The sequence below is a fragment of the Lepisma saccharinum genome, chromosome 8 (assembly GCF_977018435.1).
Source record: "Lepisma saccharinum chromosome 8, izLepSacc3.1, whole genome shotgun sequence".
NCBI lineage: Eukaryota > Metazoa > Arthropoda > Insecta > Zygentoma > Lepismatidae > Lepisma > Lepisma saccharinum.
Genome location: NC_139236.1, coordinates 73,544,555 through 73,554,575, shown reverse-complemented (window position 1 = coordinate 73,554,575; position 10,021 = coordinate 73,544,555).

Below are 10,021 nucleotides of genomic sequence, written 5' to 3'. Positions count from 1 at the left end.
GCCTTGATTTTGATCCATCGATTTGTTTTACTTTACTTCGCATTTCTGCCACTTCTGGCTAATCGCGAAAATGATGAGGAGTGATTATATGATGAAACTGAAGAAGCGACACTCACAAATAACACCCCTGCCTAGGCCAGGATTCGAACCTGGGAACCCGGTCGTCGTAGCGCGAAGTGCTAACCACTCCACCACGGATATCGGCTGGTGGAGGTAAGTAGGGCTTCTTCTCTCAAACCGACTCTCTGCAGTTTTCTTCTTCGCCGAAAAACTAAAATTCTCCAGCTCTATTTGGGGATATCCGTCCAGTGGCCTTGCTTTTAGGAAGGGCCTCCATTTGGAGGCGACAGTAGCGACAATCGGAGAAGTTATGGACCTCCTCGCAAAGTAAATATCCACGAATCGACCGAAAATACCCGCGAGAGCGGTAGCAAAACGGCTGAGGACATCAGTTTCCAACGGGCTGACCGCGCAATACGACTCCTTCACGCATGTTTACGTTGGCAGGGAAGCTTTCGGCTGTGGGCGGAGTGTTTACATGCTAAATGGCCGCTATAACCTAACAGACCTCTCCCACGCCGTTTCTGCGGGAGATAATAATTCTTTCATGATTTTAATATGTTTGTTGGTCTTACGTGCTTCGAGGGGTACACAGCCGCCGTGCAGCTTGGAATGGTCCCAAACTACAGAAAGTGGTACGAAACAAATCACTTATGGTGACTTTTCAATGGTGATTCAGAAATCACAGCCCATTCCAGCCTTTGGGAAAACGTGCTTCTTAGTAACTGTAAATGAAAACCACTTACTTCGCAGTAATCGTAATGGAATTGAAGGTTACTTCTGCCATCGTGTAATTGTTAGCTTTTCAACAAAACAAGTCCGTTTCCGCTTGCCTTTTCTGCACGCCGGAGTGACGTAATTCCCCTGCAAGTGCCGTAAGGCATGAAAGTTGACATATAAGCAGTTTTCCTTGTTTTGGCCGATGATAAATTAAATGGTCAAACGTTTGTTTACCGAGCGTAAATAAGGTTAGGTCCACTTTATGCTCAGATAGGATAATGTGGACTGAACCTAGCTACTATAGAATTCAAACTACGTGGATTAAAAATTTAAAAGTGGCAACACTGTCAGAAAGAGGGGATAACACCGTACCATAGGCGTAGCTACGGGGTGTGCTGGGTGTGCCTAGGCACACCCTAATGGGCTGCTTTATCAAAGATAATTAAAGACAGATATTTCAATAAGAGAGAAAATAAGCGGCAGTTTGTAAGAAGTTAAAAATGTCATTACTTGGTACAAACGTGTGCATTATCGCTGAAGAAACGAGTATCTGTAGTACTATTTCGATTTTTTTATGTCATTGGAGAAAGAAGATATTTACTGCATTCTACTCTGTATTACAGCACCTTTCTTCTATACCTGTCACAAGCTGCACGTGTGAGAGAGTTTTCTCCAAGCTTTCCCAAGTTAAAACTAAATTAAGAGCAACTCAGAAGCAGGATAGATTGGAAGCCCTGCTCTTGCTATTTGTGGAACAGGAAAAAGCTTAGTCTATTGATGTAAATGAAGTTATTGATGAGTTTAAGAACAATGTACCTTTTGACAGACGTTTCTTGTTATAGATGACGTGTATTTTGATGTATTTGTTTGTAACATTTATGAACATTTTGTGTGTGTGTAATTTCTATGCAATTTGATTTTTTCTACATCATATATTCAGAAATTTTCAACACTGTCATTTAGTGAATTTATATACCTTTACAAACAGCAGTGCAGTTAAAGAGCCAAGTGATTGTGTTGCAAAATATGCTATTAAAAAGGTACAAGACCTCAATTTTTTTCTTTGTGCACACCCAAATATAAAGTTCTAGCTACGCTTATGCACCGTACATGTTCTATCAGACAGTGAGCATTGACAGTTGGGGCCCATGTCGATGTATGGAGTACCAAAAGTGGTCGGTGCAGCATGGTATGGCAAGGTGACAATATAGTAAACCCAGCAAGATGCAATTTGTCTCATGTTCTCACTGACACATGCCAACCTTATCAAGAAATGCACTTACCCATTGTGCAACTATCAGATACGGCTAGGTATTGTTGCTACATACTTCATGCAAGTATTGATGACATTCTTAGTGCATTTTTGCCAAGGGCCAGCTGGATTTTGATCCAAAATCGCTGTCTTACCTTGATCAACATGTTTTAGAGCAGTACTCAAAATGGTGTTCATTTCAAACTCGTACATACACAGCAGTACTCGCCGCACCGACCAGTTTTGGTACTCCACACGTCGACTGTCAATGCTCACTGTCTGATAGCACATGCACGGTGCTATCACCTCTTCCTGACAGTGTTACCACTTTTAAATTTGCAACCCTCGTATATGCAACATGCGTGCGTCCACCAATAATCGAAAGCGGAACCCCCTTGCTTTGGAGTTTAAAATGTTATCCACTATATCGGCACTAACGTCAGAACTTGCCATGGAAAACTGTGGTTCTGATCAAGTGCTGTCGATATTGAATTGTCCTGTTCTTTAATAAAAGTTACTTTTAGCTTCATTCGTCAAGGCAATAAATTAAAACTGAACAAATATATTGAAGGCATGATTAATGTTGAATTTGGAAGTAACTCATAGTTATAAAAAAAAAATAATCTGATGTTAAGTTTCGTTTTACGATCACAGAACGAACAGAGGGTCAAAAAAATTATCTCCAACGCGCGAAGATCAATGAAAAATTGTGCTTAAAATACAGTTAGATGTGCTGAATGCAAACAAGATAGTCTGGGAAGAAGTATTGGAACAGTGGTGTCGCCAGAGATAGCTAATAAGTGAGGTCACTTTGAAATATGGTGTAGAAGAAAATGCAGACGATCCTGTAAATGTTGAAGAGAATAAATAATAAATAAAATGGGGAATGTGGCAGGAAATGATCAAGAACTGCTTGAAGGTAGAACACTGGTGGTTTAAGTTTTGAGTTTTAAGTCCATTTTATGCACAGATCGGAACTGGACGGTGGTGGTGGTATATCTGGGATGCCCACAAGAAAAATCATATTTTGTCTACAGAACTTGAAGAGGTTTCAAAAATGAAAAATAAGTAGAGGATTTATTTTTAAAAATATGGTCGAGTAGATACGACATCTGATTATCACACGGAAGATCTTGGTTCGTTTCCCCGGGGTGGTTGATTTCAGATAGGAATTTTTCCTTTTATATCCCTGCATCACCCAGCCTCTTATCCAGACTCGCTTGCTGACCCGTACGAAGTGAGCTCCCCGCCTGCACACTGCACCTCAAGGCCAGTAAGCAGCGGAGTAAGGGGGGAGGGAAAGGTGCCCTTTTTCACGAAACTTCCTCCTGCTTCTTCTGCCATAATCACAAGGCCATATTGCACCGTTACCCACAAATCAGATGACGCGACCGACGGAGCCTCCTGCCTCGCTCACTCTCTCCTTTCCGCCTCTCTCACAACGCTGCAGTATCGCTGCTCGCTCTGCAGCCAACACGTGTATACGAGAGCGCTCTTTTACTAATACAACTGATTTACAAAGCCTGCTCTTATCAACTGGTGGCAACTCATGGAGTTAGGGGTGGAGAAAGGTCGCAACAATGTGGTAATAATCTTCTCTATGCCTACTATTGTGAATGTCGCAACCGTCATGCTCCCTATTCATCCTCTTGACACTGTGCATCTCACAGAGGAGAACTTTACCTGTGTGTGTGTGAAGGGTTATTACAAATGATCTTCCCGATTTCAGACACTTGTAAATCACGTTTAATGAAACTCAGATAAAAAGGGTTATATCAATGTAAAGAGTAAAAGTTTTATTTCATATCATTTCAGATACGGCTGGCAACACTGCTGCATAATGACTACTAGAGAAAATGTCTGCCGGCGAAGACAGGTGAGCGTTTTGTGTGTTAGATTTCCACGTACAGCAGTCTGTTAGTGTGCAGCGACAAAGTTTGGTGCAGATCCACCCAGTGGGCATTCAATTCGTAAATGGTTCTGATTTTAAAGAAAGGGGATGCATCTGTAAGAGAAAGTCAACTGGCCGCCCGTCAGTAAACGAGGAAACAGTGGAACGGGTACGTGCAACTTTTACCAAAGGGGCTCACATGAAACACTTGTGAGGTCATGAAATAAAACTTTATGATTTACTCTTTACATTGATATAACCTTTTTTGTATCCGGGTTTCATTAAACGTGATTTGCATGTGTCTGAAATCGGGAAGATCATTAGTAATGACCCTGTATATGTATCACCTCCACGATGGCGTGGTGGTAACGTCGTCGCCTTGTAATCAAGTGTTCGAGGCCGGAACCCACTTTAAACTGTAGGTCCAGTCCCGATGAGTCTCTTTGTGCATAAAGTGGACTCAAGCTCTACACACACACACACACACACATGCATATACGAGACGTACATACACGCACACACACACACACAGTGTGTTTTTTTTCTGGCGGTACGCAACGGTACACCGTACTGGCACTTTTAAACAGCTGAGAATAAAGCTAATAAGATTTTATTTTAACGAAATAAATAGGAGTGTGTGTAACTACTTGAATCCTCGATCATATCATTTGTGAACATACCACAATATTTTGAGTAGTTCTTGTGCTGAACACAACAACAAACCATCTTGAAGAGTATCGGAACCTTTCTTCCCAGAAAAAAGAAACACTCTGTATGTATGTATATATAACATGTTAGCTACATATGTACACAGTTATGTTCATGTTAATTGTTTTCTGGAAAACAAATTCCTGAAGGAACTAGTTACAAGTTATTTTGTTTCAAGTAGTTTGCTTCTATAATCTTGGAGAGTAGGGTACAAGCATCTCTGATTGAACATATATCTTGACTAAGCGATGGATAAATGCCACCTGTGAGAAAAACGAAGGCAATTTCTCCAAGCGTAAGGAGCGTGAAAATAGAGCAGCCAGACTTAGATCTTAACCCTCCGCCAACTTTTGGCCTCGTAATTTAGAGAAATGTCCTGTCGAACCCATTTGCTTCGCGTTGCACTATCTTAAACTCGCAGCCGCTTCCCGTGGCCGCATTTTGCATATACTCATCTTTCAAACTGAGATTTCTCTGCCAGGATCAACCGGAAAGGAAAGGAGAAACATCTGTCTCTATCCTGCCTGGTCCACTTGCTTCTCCTCCGAATTCCTTCTACGTCTTCGAAGTAGGCAGTAGTATCGTCATTTGAGTTTTTGTTTTTAAAAAAACATTATCTGTAAGCAAATGCTGCCAAATCTCCGTAACAGTTACACAAGTAACAGTGAGAATAAATACTTAAAAATTACAAGTGCACTTGTATCTATACCATTGCTCTTCGATATCGCTTCTCCACTGGAAAGGTAAAGTTTCCTGTGTACTTTGCACCATGCCATGAGGCATATGTAGGGGGATGTGGGGGCCGGGAGCCACACATTCTTTGAACTCGGCCATTTCGGCGGTGACGTGATCAGCACCACGGCTCGGCCGCCTTGCACCCGCCTCCCAGGGTTGTCCTCAACTACCCATTTATTTGAGGCTGTGTGAGCCCCAGAGCTGCTCTATGCGGGGACTAGGCTTTTTTTTAGAGTTATTTTCCGTCAATTCACTTTCATTTATCTGAACTCGCAGAATGCAATTTTTTTTAGTTATCTAGAAGCCTGAGAAGATTGATTGATTTGCTTCATTTTACTTCGCTTTTCTGCTACTTTAGGCTAATCGCGAAGATGTCTCGTCATCAATTTTATCATATCATCAGCACTCATCTCCACCAAAAGTTGTAGCAAAGCTACGTAAATCATTCAATCAATCATCGACGATAATTTCTTTCATAACTGCTTTACGCGGTGTTCTCGATGTCGCTCTCGCCTTCTAATAAAAGGATACCGATTCGTTCCTCGGCAGAGTCACATTGCACAGTGGTTCGGATTCCACTTTAAACTATACTCTGTCCCAGCTATCTTTGGAGCAAGACCGCGCATAGCGGCAGAGAAGGGTGGAAATCGAGTGGCCAGTGCGAAGCAACAAGCTGTTGAGAAGGCTGGTAACTGCAGTCGCTTCCCCCCTCCACGCAATCTCATTTCGTCTCACGCCACTACTTGCACTACTACTTCGTTCGCTTGGTCCAGAGGTCCAGTGCATCAGCCTACCCAAGATGTAAACATTGAAAACTATTGTATCCTTCTCTATATGCTACCCCTGTGGTGGTTTTGCCAAGTTGGCTGCATAGTATACAGGCGTTTGCAAGCATAGCCAATGAAAAACCCAAGTATTGAGTGTGAGATCTGTGCTGTATCCTGACATGGGTAGAAATTCATAATTAATTATATTCCAATAATGTTCTTAGATAAAACTTTCTAACAACGACCGTAACAATTCTTTTCAAGAAGTTTATTTGATAAAAAGAGGAATATCTGATATCTTTCTTGAGAGTGATTGACAGTTTAATGTTTGCAGAAGGCGCTGATGTTGTTTACCGAAAGAGCTCTTCCGGTTTGCTGAAAAGTTTCAACGATGCGTTGTCTCAAAAGTTGCATCTGAAATTCAGCAAAAATATCCGCGTTATCTGATTCGTCAAGTCTTGAAAGTTCAAAACAACAAATTTATTGACGTCACAATAATATATTTGTTCGCGAAGCTGGAAGTAGAAGTGGTAAATATTTAATCCGAAGAAATGGATGTTGTTCTCCGTTTGTGAATGGTGTAAGGTAGACTGATAACAGGTGAGTCAATCACTGTCACTGAATGCGGATTGCTCAGTGAAAAGTGACCTCACTAAGATATTCTCAATGTTGAAAAACTACAAGAGCTTTCACTCAATTGATGTTTCATTGTAATAATATTGTGATGACAGGTGGATGTTCAAATATTAATAGGATTTGGGTAAACTTGAATATTGTTTGTTACGATAAGAAAGTGGAATTTTATGCACTGTACATATTCTCTTTACGACCGGCGTTAGCGGGGGGAAAGAGGGGACACGTTCCCCCTTAATAATCTGGAAAAATATATTACGTACACATAAGATATTGGCGTTCACCAATAATTCAAAGGTATCAACGCCAATGGTGTTCTTAGAAGGAACATGGACAATATGTTAAAAATTGAAAATAGTATGTCACGTATTTAACATATATCCTGAGAAAAAATAAAAATAGTAACATAAGTGGAACGAAAAGTAGTATAGAATTCTGTGGGGGAGCGTGGAGTAGTTTATTTAGCGCACCCGATTTGTAGTAGGTACGATCGGCAAAAATATTGTTTTTTTCACCTGAAGACGAGAGAAGAGATGCTCTCTCGAAATGTAGTGTTATAATTAATTAGTATAGTTTAAAGCACTAAACAATGGATTATGACCAATCAACATTGAATATTAATGTAGGACCATTGTCACAGACATTCAGATATTTATAGGAGAGTAGTGAGTATAAATGAAGAGGCAGAGAATAAGAGAAAAGGAAAAAAATAAAGAAACGAGATAGAGAGAGAGAGAGAGAGAGAGAGAGAGAGAGAGGGGAGGGTGAGACAGAGAAGGAGATAGACACTGGAGGAAAGAAGGAAACAGAGATAAATAGAGAAAATGAGAGAGACAGGGAGAGAGAGAGAGAGAAGTTAGACAGAGAGGGAAAGAGAAGGAAGAATAGAAAAAAGGATAGAGATGAAAATATGAGAGAGAAAACAAAAAAAAATAGGTCAAGAAGAGCGATGCTAAATCTGAGTAAAGATCGAAAAGCTGGAGAAGATTAAAGAAAAGAGAATGAGCTACAAATAAAAGAGGAAAGTAGAGAATACGTAGCCAATTTCTCATTCCAAGGTGGAACCTGACCTTTCCTACATGCACCCATGTACATTAACCTAACGAGTTTGGAAGTTCAGGTTTGCACACAGGGCAAGTGCAAATAGAAGAAGGTCAATCTGATTTTTTTCCTTACTATGTAAATTATACGAGAAACAAGACTGGATGTTCAGAATTCAAACACAGCGGCTAGAAGAAAAAGGCGAAATGTATAGAAAAGTATCGGATACAACTTTGTTATCGCAAAGTGCAAAGTTTCTTCTATCCTCTTTTCTTTTCTGTGGTTTCGCAAATCCGGTTTTAGTCACGTGCAGTAGGCCCACATATTGAAAGCGTGGGATGCCTGAGGCAGTGTTGCCAGCTTCACGGAAATTCAACTAAACTTGTTTCTTATTATTGTAATAACATCGTGATGGCAGCTAGTTGATGGTGAATGTTCAAATAGTAATGCTTGTATGATTTGGGTAAAATTATAGTTGGAGACCTTGTATAGTTGGGATATATATATAACAGAAAATAAACCATTAATTTGTCACATAATAAACAAATACCACAATTATTATAATTAAGGCAAAAGATTTGCATGCATTTGTGCAAATATTATCACCTACATAGGTTACTGTTTTTCTTCATAGACTACTTATATATTGGATACTGTAAATGGGTTTACACCTACTGTATTGCGTTAAACAAATAACGCCAATTTAACATTATTAACGTCATTTCCGTGTTCAGCAGATCTATTTGAACAAATACCAGCTCATAGATAAACTTAGTCACAATTGGGTAGTTTTATTTTAGTAGCATTACATTTTACAGGTGGCATTACAATAATTACGGCTGTCATATTAAGGTGTGTGGGTGGGGGGGGGGGGGTGTGTACCGTGCATACAGTTAGGGTGGAGTAGTATATTTGAAGAGTCCAGACGCCTACCTTGCACACGAAAGTGTAGAATTAAACCGTTGCAAACTTAATGTCCCCATATACGTAACAGACTTTTCCCGGACCATTAAAGAAATTAGTAGTTTGCACTCGGTAAAGAGAACTGAGCAAGATACGTTGCCATATGTGTGTTTTGCCGCAGTCATAATTAATAATAAAAGGTAACTGGCCAATAGAAAAACACCTTTGTAATTGAGAACCAAGTGGCAATCCCCAAATTCTAATGTACGCGTACTTTCCATAATTAGCACCCTAAAACTAGTTAAAATTGCGTAGTTTCATTTTCGTAGCATTTTTCGTGTTGACCAGAGGTGGCAGAAAAATAATTATAGTTGCCACATTACCTGGTGGAATCACCTAGTGGTTCGGATCCCACTTTAAACTGTAGGTCCAGTCCAGATTAACCTTTCTATACATAAAGTTGACTTAAAAATTCAAACAAACTGCTTCCATATTAAGATTCTGTTGCTACACACACACACACACACACACGTGTGTTTATATATATATATATATATATATATATATATATATATATATATATATATATATATATACACACACACAGTATATATGTGTGTAATTATTTTTGTTATTTAGTGTCTCTTTTTGCCACTTTTGGCTAATTGCGATGATGAGGATGAGTGAAGAAGGAACACTCACAAAGAACACCCATGTCCATACCGGGATTCGAAACCGGAACCCCTGGCGTCATAGCGTGCTGTGATACCCACTCCACATACATGCATATTATATATATACATATGTGTATGTATATATATATATATATATATATATATATATTCGTATATATATTCATATATATATATGCATGTATGAGGTGGGCGTTGAGGAAAGGGGTAATCCTGAAAGATTACCCCTTTCATTTCATGGAATATGTAATGGGTGGATGCGTTTTTCTTTTACAGATTGTCAATAGTTCTGATGAGTGTAAGCTAAACAAAGGTGGAAAAATCGAGAAATTAACTCGGGTTAAATTATTATATATAAAAGATCCCTCAGTATAAGCAATTATAATCGCGGCCCCTTCAACAATGCATTTATATAGTCTATGAGTGTTGTCAAAGTGATGCGAACGTTCGAATATGAATAAAGTAAATGAATTTACGTCAGCTTATACACACACATATATGCAGAAATATGCTTTCCTTTCATGAGGTCAAACAATTCTGTGAGCTAAATTGCAAACCTCTCTGATAGAGTAGTGATTAGCGCTGTTGTCTTGTAATCACGTGTTTACCGGTTCGATTC